This window comes from Camponotus vicinus, unplaced genomic scaffold, assembly GCF_025532165.1.
Source record: "Camponotus vicinus isolate PSW18456_S1 unplaced genomic scaffold, iyCamVici1.0 SCAF_11, whole genome shotgun sequence".
NCBI classification, from domain to species: Eukaryota; Metazoa; Arthropoda; class Insecta; order Hymenoptera; family Formicidae; genus Camponotus; species Camponotus vicinus.
In genome coordinates, this window is record NW_028141947.1 from 13,417,479 (window position 1) to 13,435,057 (window position 17,579).

The window sequence follows — 17,579 nt, forward strand, 5'->3', positions numbered from 1 at the left end:
ATTTATAATTTAAAAATTGAAATAAAATTGCCAAATCGGCAATATTAAATGTTACATATGGAAGTAAAGTTTTTCAAAACTGCTATTTGTAATAATGTTAATTCACTTTTACATAACTTCAATTAATTTCTGAAAAATCACAAAAATGATGAAATGAGAGTATTGTTATATATAACAATTCCTAATAGTTTTAAAAAGAACTAAGTTTCCAGCTTATATGAGGAACTTTTCAGAGTAAAATAATAAAAAATAATAACGCAAAGAATGTTGATTGCGTCGCAATATGACTTTCAAGTGGCGCTCTGAAAAGGTAGACAGGCAGATGCGCTGCGATCTTGAACAAACACGCGGCGACCGATACGTCGGATCCTTTACAGGTCCTCGGATGGTAGACGCATTCTCGACGTATTCTTCAAGGTGCGAGGGCATGCCTGTATTAGTGGGAGTTTATCGCGGCGGAGACGAGCCGATGATGACGATGCGAGTTCGGCCGCGCCGAGTCAGTCCGATTCTCCTCTCCTACCAATTTCACGGCAGGTTAACCGCCACCACGGTAGGACAATGTTTTATCCACCTCGTATATAATACGCATTACGCACGATGCGTGTCGCATCATCGCCTCTCTCTCTTTCTCTTTCTCTCTCTCGGACCTGGCGCGGTTACGCTTATTTGTATTTTTAATAAGTTCATTTCGTGTCCGCAGCCGACGTCGGCGCGGCTTTCTTTTTTCTGCAAGTAACGCAACTTTCGACCCACAAAATGAAAAAGATAGTCATTTGTATTCTCGTTTGTTAAAGAACGATCTAATTAGTTTCTGGAGCTTTCGAAATATCTCAGATTCTATCACTCTTGTTGACTTTAACGGGACGAGAAAAGGGATACATTCCAGATACTAAATCGGATCAGAGCCTTTCGTTTCATGTTGATCATTTTTTTCTATGCATTTTATATCACATTAATGATATGCATTTTCTCTTTATATATACGCGTCGTATTAAATAATTATTACACGAGGTACAATTGATGCATATAAATATATAACATATGCTATTTTATATTTAAATTATCTTTTTTTTATTGCATCTCTAATTATTTATAGTAAATAGCAGCCTTCTTGAGAATCGAATTCTCATATTTGTCGATTACAATTTAATCGTGGAAATTTCGGATTTTATCATATTGCCACTGTACTTATTGTTAATTTTTCTGTCACTGATCTCTGACAAAGCGTCAAATTTCCTTCCATATGCTTTTGTCGTATTATTGATGCGCGCTTGTTGCATATCGCGTTAAAGTCGAATTTATGATTAGTGTTCAATAAATATGTCCAAATCAAATCAGTCGCGATTATGGAATAATTAATGACACGTTCGAAAATTACTTGTCGATTCATACAATAAGCTAAGTAAAAATTATATAATTTTAATATTTCACATACTTTAAACGATCATCTGTTTCACGGATCTTCCTTTTTTTTTTAATTTCGCACGGTTTGTCTTTAAAATTTGCAAGCGCAAATTCGTCCTAAGACTCGTTTGTACGACGCCTGCATTATGCATATCTCGCGGCTCGATAACGATAATTATATTTAACGATGTGATAATTACGCGAAGTCAAGTGCGTAGACGTTCGATCGTGAACGGGACGCCGAACATTTTTTTTCATACTTATCGTAGAGCATAACGCTGGCCGAGATTATCACGCTCGTAAAAGTTAATGCCTTGTTCACAACCGAGAAAGTGCATGTCTTTTCTTTTCCGTATTCTTTACAACGCCGTTGCAATTATCTTGTTACAGTTGATTTTAACTGTTATTATCACAAACTTTTATTATCGTTTCACTTGTAATTGTTGTTGTCAATATGTTAAACTGGCATCACATTCAATTTGTAAACCTTATCTGCAAATGTCTATGTTCTGATTTTATAGCCTGATGTTTATTGTAAACATATTTTTATTTTTATATTAGTCGGAAACATGTACAATTTAGATTTGAATGTAGTAAATATCGCGAAACAAATGGCTGTCGATAAGATATTTAAAAAAATTATTGCTGCTTTTAAATCATATTACTATTGATTATTATTAGCGTCTTGAAGAGCTCATAGTTTCTCAAAAATATATTCTCTGATTAAGATTGAAAGATGAAGAATATATTTTAATAGGCGCGCTTCTATTTATAAAAACATTTTTTACATATTTGATGTTAGTGAGAATAAGAAGAAAAATTTTTATTCGAGAATACAACTATATTAGATTAGTAGAACTATTATCAGATAATAGATTAGTAGAATCATTATCAGTCGCACCCGGCAAACGCAGACAACCCGACTGCAATTCTTCAGGTCGGGGATTGAGAGCATCGTTACCACGTATTCGCCGATCGTCGATCGATGATACTTTTGCCGAATCATTTTCGACGTCTAATTCCCCAATTTGAATTTGCGCGCGCATGCGCAAATCACCCTATTTCTCTCCCGGCACACATCCCAGCAATCAAGCGGAAATGGGCGCTCGATCGCCCGATCTCTCCGCGATTCCTTCTTTCCTCTTCTTGTTGCGATATCTCCCTCCGTCGCCCTCTCTCTCTTTTTCTCTCTCATCCTACCCGCATACATGCATTGTTCTCTGTCTCGGGCTCGACCCACAAGCAGGCCCGATCATCTCTAGAGAAGTATATGGGATGGTACACAACTCTGTAGACAAAAATAATCAAGTGTGATTGCTCGTAATGATGGGACTAAGTTGTCCAGCTTAACAAATGATAGTCCTGCGAACGGAAGGAATGAGAGGGGTAGAAACGAAGATCGCGAGAGGGAGGAAGAATGGCGTTTGCAACCTCCTCGGGCCAGATCGGTAATCGATCCGATTCGCATGGAAAACGACGCCGAGATACGCGGGTTTCTTATTAATAAGCAGCCGCTTCCTTTTGGGTCTCCGACGATTTCGTACCATCACGTCCCTGGGTCTAAACGTCGCCTTCGGAATCACGATCGGCGGGTCTCTCCCAAACCCTAAGAATCTTTCTCCCTCTTTCTTCTCTCGTTTCCGATTTCGTCGTCGAAAATCGCAATCGCGTCGGACAATTGCAGAAATTCTGCACGATATATCTTTAGAGGATTGAAATTGTTGCAAAAATTTTCATTCGTAGAACTTATCAAAATGCAAACGCGGCAAATAATACGAAGACGCAAATTAAATCGTGCCGGTGTAAATCTGCTTATATATAATAATGCGCCGAAAGGTATCGCATGCAAAAGAGCATCTTTAGAAATATACAAAATGATCCGTATTTTCGCACCTCGCCGTTTATTTGTGCTAATTGTAAATTCAGTTCTCAACGATACAAGACTTTGTAAGTCCGTTTAAGAGAACACGGGGACAAGAGAAGGAAGACGAAGAGGATGTAGTTGGAGGAGTAACAGGCGGCTACCGTCTACGGCGGTCTTAATGAAGGAGAACAGAGGGCGTGCTCGGGTGCACCGGCCAGTAAGCAATGTATCCAAACCTGTAATTATGTAGCTCGCTATACATCTCGTCCATAACGGTTATTAACAGGGATCTGACGTCTTTCGTCCCCTACCTCCCCTTCCTTTCTCTCTCTTTCCCCTCGTTCTCTGTCTTTTCCTCTTTCCCTTGCTGGCGCATTTTTATCGTTCTACTTCGTTGCGCTTGCGGGACATTGCCTTCGCGTCGCGTTTAAACGTCCGACACCACGTCGCGACTCGTCGATTTTCGATTAGGGAACTCTCGGGCGGTTTGGCTGCGAGATTTATAACGTCCGCGATTAGCACGTTGACTTGCCTTATATACGTGTAACGATATCAATGGATCCGATCTTTCGTCCGGAGAGAAAAAAGCGTGGAAATCGCGATGCAACGAAGACTACGCCGCCCCGAGAAGGAATAATTGCATAGAAAAGAACAATACAAATTTTCAACTTTTCGCGAATAAAGAAATGGACGAACAAATAAATAATCGTGAATGATCCTGCCGAAAGAAAAATCACTTACCGCTCAATTTATTGAATAAAATAAATATGCGAAATAATTGATGGATAAGTTAATATTGAACATAAATTATACAATACTAAAATAATAATGGAAGCTTTTATGTTTCAACTAGGATATGCGGGGCAACACCTGTTATTATATTACAATGTTTCTTTAATAGTCGTGCGCCTTGTATGACAGGAAACACTTGTTATTCACTTGTATATGGACTTGTATTTACAAAGTAAATTTAATTTTCTTTTATTTATATACTATTTTATAGATCTGCTTAACAATCTTTCCTGAGAATGTCTTGGGACTTTATCTTTTTTAATGTATCAAAATTTAATTAATAATAATTAACTATACATATGCATATATTTAATTTTCTGTAATAATATTCTAGAATTATTTGTTTCATAAAAGAAAAGAAAAGAAAAATATAATAATCTTTAAGAATATGATAAAATAAAATGAACCGGATGCGATAACGATTTACACGGTTAGAGGAAAAACATGCCCTGGTAAAAAAAACATCATCGAATAAATCTCGAGTAAAGACACATCTTGGCCGCGATTTTGCGTCCGATAATAAACGCTCGATATTGCGTTATGAAGCGGTCGACGAGCGCATAATTTTATCCGCAGTAATGATTTACGATCAATCAGAATCGCGTTAAGGCCTATAAATTATGGTAAGGAACGGTGACAATTGGCGGTCGCGAGCAAAGCGCGTTCGGTAACGAGTCTCGTCGCCAATTAGTTGAACGAGAAACATTGTACCTCGACGAGAAGAAACTCCAGCGCTTGATGTAGCAGGTCACAAAATAAATAATAATAAAGATGATAAATTTTTGTTGCGCGTAAGCAACATTATAGCAAGTTCCGACGATATTCTTCGTCGATGAACCCATTATTATGGGTGATCGCGTTACCTCATGAATGTTACGGAATTTATTGGCTACAAGCGCTTCGTAAATGGTGCGTTTAATTATTAGCGAGATGCGCGTTGTAATCTGTGTGTAATGTGTAAGTTTGTCTGTAATAAGATTCCCGCGCTCCTTAATATGAGATATCGAGTTGCTTGAAGACAGATAGAGAGTGATGTATGTGGAAAAAACCGGTAATAACATTTCGTATTATCAAAAAAATTTGAGTAAAATGTAATAATATACTCATAAGAATAAAACCGTGTAAAACCGAATAAAATAGTAAAACCACATTTGTATAATAACATATCTTAAGTATGCATTAAAAAATGAAAAACAGATTTTCATATGTTGAATAAGGCAAATGAATATATTTAGTTTCATTATACTTTGATATGTTGAAAAAAATCACTAATGCATAAATAAATAATTTTTGAAATTATACAGTATATCGATATATATTCGCACCTATCTGCGCATATAACGACAAATTTCTCAAGACAGGTTTCGAACTTTTGAAAACTTGAATTAAACGTCAAATGGCCTTTTAAATATGATAATGTATATTTTTGCATATATGCGTGAACATGAGAAAAGATGATTTACAAAATGTAAAATATCACACACGAATGATATATTTACTTACAATGTATTTAAATGTATATACATTTATGCAAATTTCTGGGATTGAATTTATGTACTTGTTTACATACTTTGAATTATAACGCTGTATTTTAATATTTTATCATAAACTATGTATTTTAAAAACAGTAAATTACGAATGAATCATAAATTAATAATCTGACGAAAGAATATATAATACATATATTATCTTCCCTGTAGCTAACGTACTACGTATAATTTTATTCACTTTCTAATATAATAGTAAATTTTTCTCAGTCTTGTATTACCTGAAATAATTTTATATAATATTTAAAAAAAGTCTAATAGTTTATAATTTGCTTTACTTTAACTATTCTAATTTAATACATCAATTATTTCTGTGACTTAATAATTGGAAATTTTCATTAAAGTTTTTGATGAAATGATAGTAATCATTAAACGCGATATAAAACAAATATTTTGTTCGTACATACGAATGAATTTAAGAAAGTGTTGGCAAATCTCAAGATCGCGAAGACGTTTCTGGCGAGGTCGCAAATTTGGTCCCCTGGTCGGCTAATGATGGCCGAGGACGCAGGATGAAGAAACCGGGACCGGAAACCGCGGCCAACTAATTTTACGATATAAAAAGAAGGCCGGAGTTAGCCTGCCCAAAGTAGACAAAGAACAGCCGACCTGTCATCCGCCGTTAATCTAATGTTCCTCGGTGTGAGTGCGGATTCATTGAAGAGTGGCGAGGAAATGAGAATCGGTTCTGGTTTTTGATCTTATGTTTAAGAATCTAAAGAGCATAGATTGATGTTAAAATATGAATGAATATACATGATAATTTGCTATGTAAATCAGTTTTATGAAAATACAATATTCTATTTACATTACTTTATATTATAGATTAATTAATGACAGCATGTGTCTTCTAAGAAATAAAAATTTTTTGTTTTTTTTCTCTCATTATGATAATAAAAAAATTATATTTCTCTTAATGAAATTTTGGCGAACAATATAGCATTCATAATATTGTTGTCATTTATATAGTTTTTCTTAAGCAATATGTTTTTGTACATATGACAATTTAAAATCCTTCATATCAGGTCAAGATCAGAAAGAAATCTAATCTATCATTTTATCATACACTTATGTACGTACCTTGAGCGATATTCCTTTCTCGCTTGATTATTTTTCTCGTAGGCGATATATTATAATATTTGGAAGTATTTTTTTTTATGTGTTACGTATAAAGTATGCAGGAGGGTAATGTGAAGCGGAGATAATTGTTTTTTTATTTTTTTTTTTCTCTTTTTATCGCTCTCTGACCATAGTCACAAAGCCGGCGCAAAAAATAGGCAGTTACCTAATGAACGGCAATTGAGTGGCGACCAATTACAGGAGGGTCCAGGCCAGTGCATAAGATGCAACCGTCCAATGAGCACTGTTTCGCTCTTTCAGTGTCTCCTTCTGGCGTCATCGCAACTTCTCTCACGAGACAAAGGGAAAGGAAGGAGAAAAAAAGAAGCACGTGTCTCTCTCGTTTTGTTTGCCGGACGTGATCGGTATTAGAGTGAGAGCGATACCGGAAATTATCAGTCTTCTGAGAGGGCCAAAAGAGTTGCGTCAAAGTGTCGAAAAGATATAACGATACGAGATATTGTTTTAAAAAAACTAGATTTAACAACATTTTAAAAAAGTTATTTAGAGGAATTTTTAATTTTAGAAATTAAAGATTTAGAATTAAAGAAATCGAATTGCCTATCTCCATTTTATCTTTTATAATCAACAGTATTTTTTTCTTACAATTTGCATTTATCTTAAAAATTGTGACACTGCTGCAAGCTCTGAGCACGATTTAATGGGCGTTAGTTGATCGCGATGCCGCATATAATCGATGCTAGCCTTCCATATCTGGATTCGTCCTTGATTGTTTGTCCGAGCGAATAATAATCATAATCGAATAATGAGACAAACGTTGATTGCCTTTTTTCGTGCGTTTCAACAATTGAACCGCGCGGCTTGTAAGCCAGCGATAGCTTTTATCGCGCCTATCAGTCGAGGGGAAATTCGTGAAGAAAGGAAATATTCTGTTTGGCTCTAGATGCTTATCATTGGCAATGCGAAAATAATTATTTTAACGGGAACAATTCTATTTTGTGAAATTTCGAAGGATAATGGTAATCGCTTCATCGTTATTTTTAAATATGTGTTTGCGTAGAATGATTTATCTCTTTATAGATTCGCATATTTCGACATATATTATATTTTATTTTAGATATTATATATTACATTATATTATTTTATATTTTATGTTATATTATATTATATTTTATTTTATTTTTAATGTTTACGTCGCGCTCGAACTAAGAATTATCAATTTCTTGTCAGGCGAGAAAGAACCTATGGAAAAAAAATTATCGTCATATAAACGACTTTATCTATCTTTACGACCACAATACACTCGTGAGCGAAGAAATATGTGAGTCAGCGGCGGAGAGTGTAACCGGCTTAAAAAAAGATTGGGCCACCGAGAAAAGTCGAGTCACTAATGGCGTTAATTCTTCAACGCGTAATAGCTTGATAGGCGTCTCCGATATCTCGTTTCGTGAGGTGCAAAGGGAACGGGGAGTCAGAGAGCGCGAGCCGGGTCACGAAAACCATCAACTGACCATTGTCCTCCGAGTGTTCCTCCGTGAACGCCATTGTAGCGCTCGCAGAGCCGGCAAAAACAGCGTCGAGCTGCCAACGCGCCTCATTTTGTTAACATCTCTATTTTTAAAACGATCTCGTCGAAACGCTTTAGAAACGAATGAAAAGCTTCGCGAACGCAACAATCCCCGTCGATCCGCGTCGAATTCGTATTATACAGAGTGTATCGTAAAACACGGACGCGGTTTACGCAGCGTGTTTCACAGATTGGATCCACGAAAAATCTCACCCAACTTGAATTGTGAACAAAGAAAGGAAGGAACAAAGCGCGATTATGCATGATAAAATTACTAACGAGGCTTACAAAGGCGCAAAACTACTAGAGAGAGAGAGAGATTAGATATATTGATATTTTTAAATTAAAATATCCATTCCTTTAGAAATTCACGAGACAATTTTAAGAGAATTTAGTTGAAACGATATTCGATGAAATATTTATTATACTCGGACGGGGAGAATCAGCAATGTAGCAATAATACCGATGCTTAAATTTATATTTATCGCCAATCATAACGCTATTCCGCGTTCATTTGTAGAGAAAAGACTGTGTTTGCCGCACGTAGTCGTAAATTTTTTGTCTTCAATTAAGGAGCTTGCATGTCAAAAGCACGTACGTTCAATCGCGCGTCACGATTAAAAATGGTAATTTACGGCAACTCGGGACATATGCGGACGCTGCAATTACGGTATCGCGCGTTGACGATTTTGTTGACTGCGCAATAGTCGAGGGATACGCTAACAAAGTAAGCGACGTGTTCACGTCCGCGCATTAGTTACTTCGTGTATTTATGTGTGCGAGTCATATGGGCTCGTATGCAAACCTGTGCGCGTTCATGGCCGCGACGACCATTAGACGGGAAGTAATAATGTTTAATTGTATTTTACGACATTCCCGTTTTGCTGTTAATTGTAATTGCCGGTCGTCGAAACATGGCGGTGTTGCTTTAGCGTATACATAGCGTTACGATACACACCGCTTATGATAAGTCGATCCCTTTGCGCTCGCGACTTATAGAACGCAAACAGTCGCACGATCGGTTGTCGCACTTTTTTCTACGGTATTTTGCATTCGCAGTATATTCTGTGAACTCGTATTCGATGGATCGGGAATCATCAATTAAATAGCTCTCTAAAAATCCATATAAGTCCACTTTCGTCGGAAATAAAAAACTGTACATACTACTACTATTAAGTATAGCTTTCTCTCTACTCATATTTAATACGAAATATTATTTTCGATTTCCTACGTGTTTCGAAAATACGCATCGATTTTTTAAATTTATGATTCTGGGATGGCCAGACAATCCAGTGGATGAAAAAAACTCGGTGGTAAATTTCGAGTTACTGTCCCGGATATTATCTAATGAAATAAACTATAATAATTATAAAAATAACTAATATGTGTGTTTTTTTTGACACTAAAATATATTTACATAACTTATGTAAAAAAATATTTTTACTTTAATTAATAAATCGTGCACTACTCTCTAAAAGTGAATCAGTGTATTATCACTGTAATCAGTGCTGTACTTATAACTGCTTGTAATCAGTGAGTATTTACTGAAAGTAGTATATATACTACTTTCACTAGAGTGAATCAGTGTATTATCACTGAAAAACAGTAAATACTCACTGATTACAAGCAGTTATAAGTACAGCACTGATTACAGTGATAATACACTGATTCACTTTTAGAGAGTATAATCTAAAAAAATAATATTTTTACCGAAAAACACTGGCATGGATTTTATCCAACAAATGTGGAATTTTGCTAACCTTGTTTATAATATTAAATTATTACATTTTTTAATTATTCGATTATCAAACTCCAAACAAGACGACTGACTTCGACATTGACTTTACGAGATGAAAAAGCGATTTTGAAATGTGCCTGCAAACATTAAATATCGGTATGTTTACGACATATCATCGCAAATTTTGCGGCGTTTCGGACGAAATTTTCGTTCTAATTAAGTCCGTGCCTTTATAGATCTTTATAAATTAATTATGAAACTCATAATTTTACTATGCGACAAATTGGTTTTAAGGATTAAGTCTGTTATCACTGGTTCATTAAATATAACAGTTTTACCTCGCATATCGAGAAATATGCAGACGATAATCTTATAGAATCATGTTATAAATTTATTCATATTTGACATCATGTGTGATGAGATCAAACGGTAATTAATTCGATAGTTTCAAAATCAAACGCTGATTTCTGTCAAATATCAAAATATAGTAAATGTCTTTTTTTCTATTATTTTAAATATGAGAATAAGGAAATTTATAATTTTTCTTTGATTCTTATTTCACATTAATTATACATTAATACAAAAAAAATTTTAATCTTTTTACATAATATATTTTTTCACATATTCTTTATTCACTACATAAAAGTTGTATAGCAAAATGTGTATAATTTATTTTTATTTTACTTTAATATTATTTTATTATGTTTGTGTGATTTCACAAGCATCGTTATATTCATAAAAATCATTGAAATTGATTACTCGCCATTTTCTGTCAATGATTTCGACATTTCCCGGGAGAAGCTCGAATTCACATTGCGCTTACCACTTGATTGAATCGACAAGCTTCAGTTTCGCGGCTCGTTATTACGGATTAGTCATGGCGACTAATTCTCCCCGCTTACAACAACGATCGACCAAGTCACTCAATGGACGCATATAATAAGTCGTAATTTTTGCGGATCAAAGAAAATCGAGAAAGCGTGAAACGTACGTATTAACCCTGGCATACCAAAGGCTCCTTTATTCCCAAGGAAGTCATGGATGAACGCTTATATGATTGAATTAAAGAATTCTTTGAAACAAGTTGTATTTAAACACTGTGAAAAGAATCACAAATATAGTATTTAAAAGTGAGTGTAAAAATATATAATATCCAAATAAAAAATATTTCGTTTTAATATATTATTTATACTATTATTAACTTTTCTTTATGTATGGACAAAAATGAAAAATATCGTTACTCTTTAATAATAATAATTAACATTCTTATTTAATTCTATTATCAGATGTGTGGTAAATGTCAAAAAATTATTATTTCATAAATTCTATTATAAGCACTTAGAGATTAAAAAGACATAAATTATGCATACACGATTGTAAGCGAATAATAAAGCAGAGTAAAAGTTAAATAATATAATAATAAATCGTTAAGAACGTGATTTGGAAATTGCCGAGCTATTTTGTAAGTGGAGGGGATGTATCGCAGAGAAACGGGTATAAAAAGCTCTCTATACAAAACACGGCGATGTAAATATAATCATAGCTTGACACTTATTAGATTGTTGTACTGGAGCGAGACGTACTCGTGAGTCTAGAAATATATAATTATATACGGGAAATTTATTATGTGATTGCAAATCATTACAGTTTTATAAGGTGTTCTTTTGATAATTGAATCGTTATACAACATTTAAATGGGGAAATTGTTTTTTGCTCTAACAATATGGACTGTCAGCATTTTCTTCAGAAAGGAGGAAAGGCGATTCGGTAATATTTAAATAAAAATTTAGATGAGATTTTTATATTTTATGATTATAACTTAAATAAAATTTAGATGACGCATAATTTTCTTATATAACACTTAAATGCTTATTTTTGTAGATTTATATACGAACTTATATTTGTAATTATATTTGGTTTGATGAAATCAATCTTTCAAAATAATGATTTTTATGTAAACTATATTTTGGTTTTGCTGTAAACTCTATGTTTTATTATCAGACATTAAATAGCTCGTTCCTCTATAGAAATAAAAATAATGTAACAAATCTGAGATTTAATTTATTTGTATTAATTTATCAATGAAATATTTCCGGTTTATTCAATATAAATTAATAAAACGATGTTTCTATCGCAAAAATAAGTTGCAAAAGTAAGTTTTCAATCGCAGGAATGCATCCTGTCATTTCGGTAGTTTCTGCTCTCAAGTCACAGTGGCATCGCGAGCGATCGCGACCGAACGAGGGACTTTGCGAAGAGATCACGAGAGGATTATTGACGCTGACGCCAGTGTATTCGCTGATAAGACGCGATGTGTGCTAATTACGATTACGTTGCGTTTATATTATCGGAGCGGGTCTGATTAAAACATTTCATTAAAACTTCCGCGAAAACATTTTCCTCCTGCCAACAAATTGCCCGTCGTTAGAGCGCCCGACCAATTCGCCACGGCTCTCACCGTAATTACTTCGTTAGTGCGCCATTTTTTTTTCGTTTCTTCGCCCCGGAAGGGCGATCTGGATTTTGCGGAATCGCACTTGTGTCCCTCAAATCGTTAGTGTAGTTAATGTAGTAGTGTACGCATTAATGTGGATGCTCGCGAGAGAAAGTTTCTTTTTTTTACGAGATAATTACGTGCGGTGTCCAGATTTTATTGCATCTGCGGGATTCCGAGTGCATTCTCCAGGTGACGTATACTTATGTTTATACCGCACGGTGAAACAAGATTGCACGGTCGACTTAAGACGCTCCGACTCTGCAAGGCAAAGTTTCCACTTGCCTAAAATCGCTGAATGATTAGGAGCAGTATATTAAAATGGTACTTTTTTTTAGAAACAAACTAGACTCATTAAGATATAATGTTATGGATCTCTTTTTGTTACAACAATGTAACTAAAAGAAACACTAGTATTCATCTTAAATGGGTAACTACCTTTTCATACGTGTATTTTATGATGAACACATATACTTTTTTCATAGATCTTAATTCCTCCCATTTGCATACATCTCACGCCTAGTTTGATGTTAGCAAAACGATTATAATTTTAAAAAAATCAAGGAAAAATCGTTATCAAACAATTTTCAACAAAACTTGTATTTTTTACCCTTATGCGTATTTCATGACTTAGTTTCCTGTAAAAGAGACGAATCGAAATCTGAATTGCGGCTACGCCAATGGGCTTGCGTGCCGGCAAACTCGTGGAGCCGAGTACGCCACTGTGATATATGCTAATTGCAATTACACCGCGTGTACGCTATCGGGCCGGCGCACGGTGCCCCGCGTGACGGGCCACGGAGTTGCGCCAACTTTGCGCTAACTTAGTAAACTCAAATTTAACTGGATCTCATTTGCCTCCACTTGTTCGAGCCGCACGGCCGCCGTACCTAGTCAGGCAGGTAGTTCCACCTGGAATTGAATTATACCGCCGTTCCGAGACAGCTCGCGGATGCACGCGCTCGTGTGCGGGCGGACGTAGACAGTGTTTGTGCGCATGTATGGACTGACGTATATCTTTGCGTGCTAGAGCACGCGAAATCGGGGAAAGCGTTTGTTGAAAGAAACAAATCACCGCGCCGCGAGTTCTAAAATGATATTTTACGGAGGAAAGAGGAGAGAGATACCGCGCGTGTGATATGTCTGTGTAAACAGCCATGTACAAGAGGATTATTAATCCATATCACTGCGAGCACATTTCGATGTGTAGATTTAATGGGAATTCGACAAAAGTGAATCATATATAATATTTCGATAATAAAACAGCGATACTCATTTATTATTTGTGAAAAATAATTATTGCTATGTATCTCGTTTAGGCACTTTTCTTTAATATCTTTCAAGTTTGAAATAATATGTTTTAAATTATATATATTTTAAATTAATTTATATATAATAAATATATATAATATATAAAATATATTTTTAATTAATGAAAGAGAAGAGCATATTTAAAAAAAATACAATTGTTTATTAAATTGTGATATTAGATAATAATAATAATAATCTTTATTATATATCATGTTCACATAATTAGCTTAATTATGTCTGCATAAATTCAATCATAGGTTTAACTTGGCTATGCGTTATTATATCCATTATGCGATCAATTAAATTTCATTAACGACATAGTACGCGAGAAAAGCGTAATTCGCCGATCGGCGGTCAAAGAAATCGTCGAGCGTAACTTTCACGGATGCGCAAAATTGCGCGGCACAACGTCAAATTAAAACGTGCTCCTGAATGAAGACGTGATTAATTAGTACGAATGCATCGTTTTTTGCCGCGGCTCGCGTGCAACTCTCGCGCTCTGACTTTTATAATAATATTCTTAATTACGAACGACGGCGCGATTAAATTTATTCACTCGACGGAATTATTACCGTCGCTTATCGCATATTTCATCGACAGTTTTATATTATTATGCTCGTTCGTGCCAGTCGTGCGTTAGTAAAACACACAATAATCAGGCTTATACTAAACGGTGTATGTTATATCGATATAAAATCGATATAATAAAAGTTAAACGTTGCTATTCTAGATTATCCTAAATTACCCGATTTTACAAGTAAAAGTATTATACTCACTTAACATTACATCGTGTGAAAAGCATTTGTATAAATTTTTCTTTCAGAATTCTTGAAAAATACACACATTCATAGCATTACTTCAAAATATTCAATTTTAATAATATACATACTTTTTTGACTAGCTTAAATTCTTTTTATTAAATAATTTTTTTTTCAAAAATGAATATATTTTGCATTATTTGATATTATTTTATTGCTACCTCTAATTTAAAAAAAGTCAAAAACGTGACAAGAAAGACTATTATATAAGATTAGTTGCGCGTTTTACCGTTATAAAAGTAGTGGCTAGTCTTCCGTTCTAACAATAAATGTATTTTTGATTGAAAGGCATTCCGTCGCGGAATTGGGCTGTCATCGATCAGAAATAACTCTCCGTCCTGTTTTGCTGCCATTTTACGCAGTTCCATTTAACGGACGGATAGGCTTTAGTGCACTACCGCCGGTCGCTGCACCTAGTCATTACCGCAGACAATTAGACACGATGACGAGAACGGCCGTTATTCCTTTTTACATTCTTTTAATAAAGACAGTACAGTTTCATAACCTTGGCAACGTGACGGCGAAACGATAACGCGCGTCGATTAACGGTTAACATTGCGAAAACAAAAATTGAATTTTTTGCAATATTATTCATTTGCGAAAGATAGGCACGCGATGTCGACAAAACGACAAGTAAACCGCGTTATCTTAATTCTGCGAATAATTCGTCACGGTCGAATCGCGAATAAATTCTTTCCGCACTGTGGCCAATCGTTAGACTTATACCATCGAGAGGAATTTATAATGGACGAGTGACGTTTAATGAGACACTTATATCTTGTATCATCCGATGCTTATGAATGTATGTTTCGAAATTGCCTCATTTACGTGTAAAAAACACAGTATGTTTCTCTTAAAGGCGCAAATCTTGTTCGATGAATATTAATAAAGAAGTATCTCGATTTTCGGTATAAATTATATTTATACTAAATTTCTCGCCAGCGTCCATTGATCACAAATTATTCTCGAAATATTTTCATCTATTTTACTGCAGAGAGTAAGCTTTTATCTTTCGACTCAGCACATCTTTAAGGGATCTTAAGGATTTGAATTGATTAAAATTGTGGAAGCTAGTCATCTCCAAATTTAAACGATATTGAATGAAACTATAGAGCATCGAAATTTAATTTTGAACTCAAAAAGAAACGATTGTATTTGATATTACTTGAAATAATTTTGCATACAACATACATGCATAATACATATATATACATATGTAATGATATTCACGAGCACGCAAGCGTATTAGATCCACCACAATTTACTTTAGTATTTATCTTATCTCTGGTTCTTTTCCTTTCATTAACCCAACAATGGTAACGTGTAATATAACATATCTTAACAAAATAATATTTTTTTCTTTCATTCATTTGTGATTTAATTATTTCAATGTGATTATATACATATATATAACATGATTATATCTAAAGGAATTATTCTTTAATTTAATTTCGATTGTAAATAAATAAATATATATATATATATATATATATATATATATATATATATATATATATATATATATATATTCTTTGATAAATTCAGAATAAATTTTCTATAATTTCAAGTTGCCATTTGTGACATAATTTTTTCATATTTAACATTAAATATTTTAGTAATTAAGCTACAAATTAAAATTTTGAAGAAATTTAAAAATTCATTTGAAAATAAAAAAAATAAGAATCTATTAAATTATAAGATAGGATTTTTTTCTTAAAATTATTAATATCAATTTGATATTATCAAAATAATTTTCTATTAGAAATGTTTATTTTAATAGAAACTTTAAAAATAATCATTTATGTCCGTCAAATTATACTTAATTGATTGTAGAATAAAATTTTATGTCAGCGATTCTACATAATTTTCCTTTAACCTTCGAAAATACAAATGGAGTAATCAACAAAAAAATTTATGTCATGTATTTGAAGATTGAAAATTGCATAACGTTTCACGTTCTGTTAATACTTTGCTTAATAAACTAAGTTAATTAATTTGAAAACACTAGGCATATTTATATTTGAACGTAAAACACACAATATAATAAATTGGAGAGTAGATAATAGATAAAACATTACAAAGAAACATTTTCAATTAATATAAAGAGAAAAGAATTATTATATAATGTAAATTTATATTTACAATATAGAAAAGTTTTTTATAAAACTCTTTTATAAGTATGAAATTATTTTTATCTACAATTTTTATCCACAAGTTAATGAAATTGTCTCTCTAGGTAAAAATAACATTGTCGCATCCTCGCATCTTTTTAACGATATAATGCAAAATAAGGGCGACAGCTAGCGGTCGAGTGTTTCCTCGACGGACTAATTAGTGACTCGTCACCGTGATACACCAAGAGGCGCGCTTTTATCGCGTCGCAACGAAAGGAGGAAGCGCGTCCATTCGAGTGCGAGCTTTTCGAGGGACAGCCGGTAAATCATTATGAAATTATCTCCGTGCATAAAGTCGAGTCCATTTGTGCATTTAAGTGGTCATCGTGTCGTAGCGCGACTCACGACGGGCGGATTGAATCTGGTTCCTGCGACGACCGACGGATCGTAACTTTATCGTTCGAAACAAATGACTCCGGGTGCCTCCGATAGCCTCCTGCGAGACACAAATAAAAATGTATAAGGAAAAAAGCGTGTTTAAAAAAAAAGTACATCGTTTTAATAGTATATGCATACGCTGAAAAATATTATTTTTTCGCTTATTGCATTTTTCCTCGTCTTATGAGATACATGCTGTGATATTTTGTCATATTTAAATTATATTATCTTGCGAAATATATAACTAGATACTTGACTATGTGCTAAGATAAAAAATCTTCGGGCAATCATGCCCTATACCGATACTAATTTGAGAAAACCAACTTCTTATATAACTAGCATCTAAAAACCAATTATCAAATAATGTAAAATGAATGCCGAACGCCATTGATAGTCACGGTGAGATAGT

At 34.1% G+C, this 17,579-nt stretch overlaps 1 protein-coding gene and 1 long non-coding RNA gene across 4 annotated transcripts in view; one reads left to right on the forward strand and one right to left on the reverse strand.

Moving 5' to 3' along the window:
• LOC145961997 (uncharacterized) overlaps positions 1–17,579 on the forward strand; it is a 125,537-nt gene that overhangs the window by 81,053 nt on the left and 26,905 nt on the right. The window contains exon 4 of one of the 3 annotated variants that reach the window (XR_014435777.1): positions 6,052–6,303. The exons of 1 other annotated variant lie outside the window; for it this stretch is intronic. This is a non-coding gene — a long non-coding RNA (uncharacterized LOC145961997). Of the gene's footprint in view, positions 1–377; positions 629–6,051; positions 6,304–17,579 lie in introns of those variants that run through there. One more of the 3 variants, XR_014435776.1, reaches the window with a different exon arrangement.
• Positions 1–17,579, reverse strand: part of LOC145961996 (aristaless-related homeobox protein) — a 118,561-nt gene that overhangs the window by 75,363 nt on the left and 25,619 nt on the right. The window lies entirely within an intron of this gene.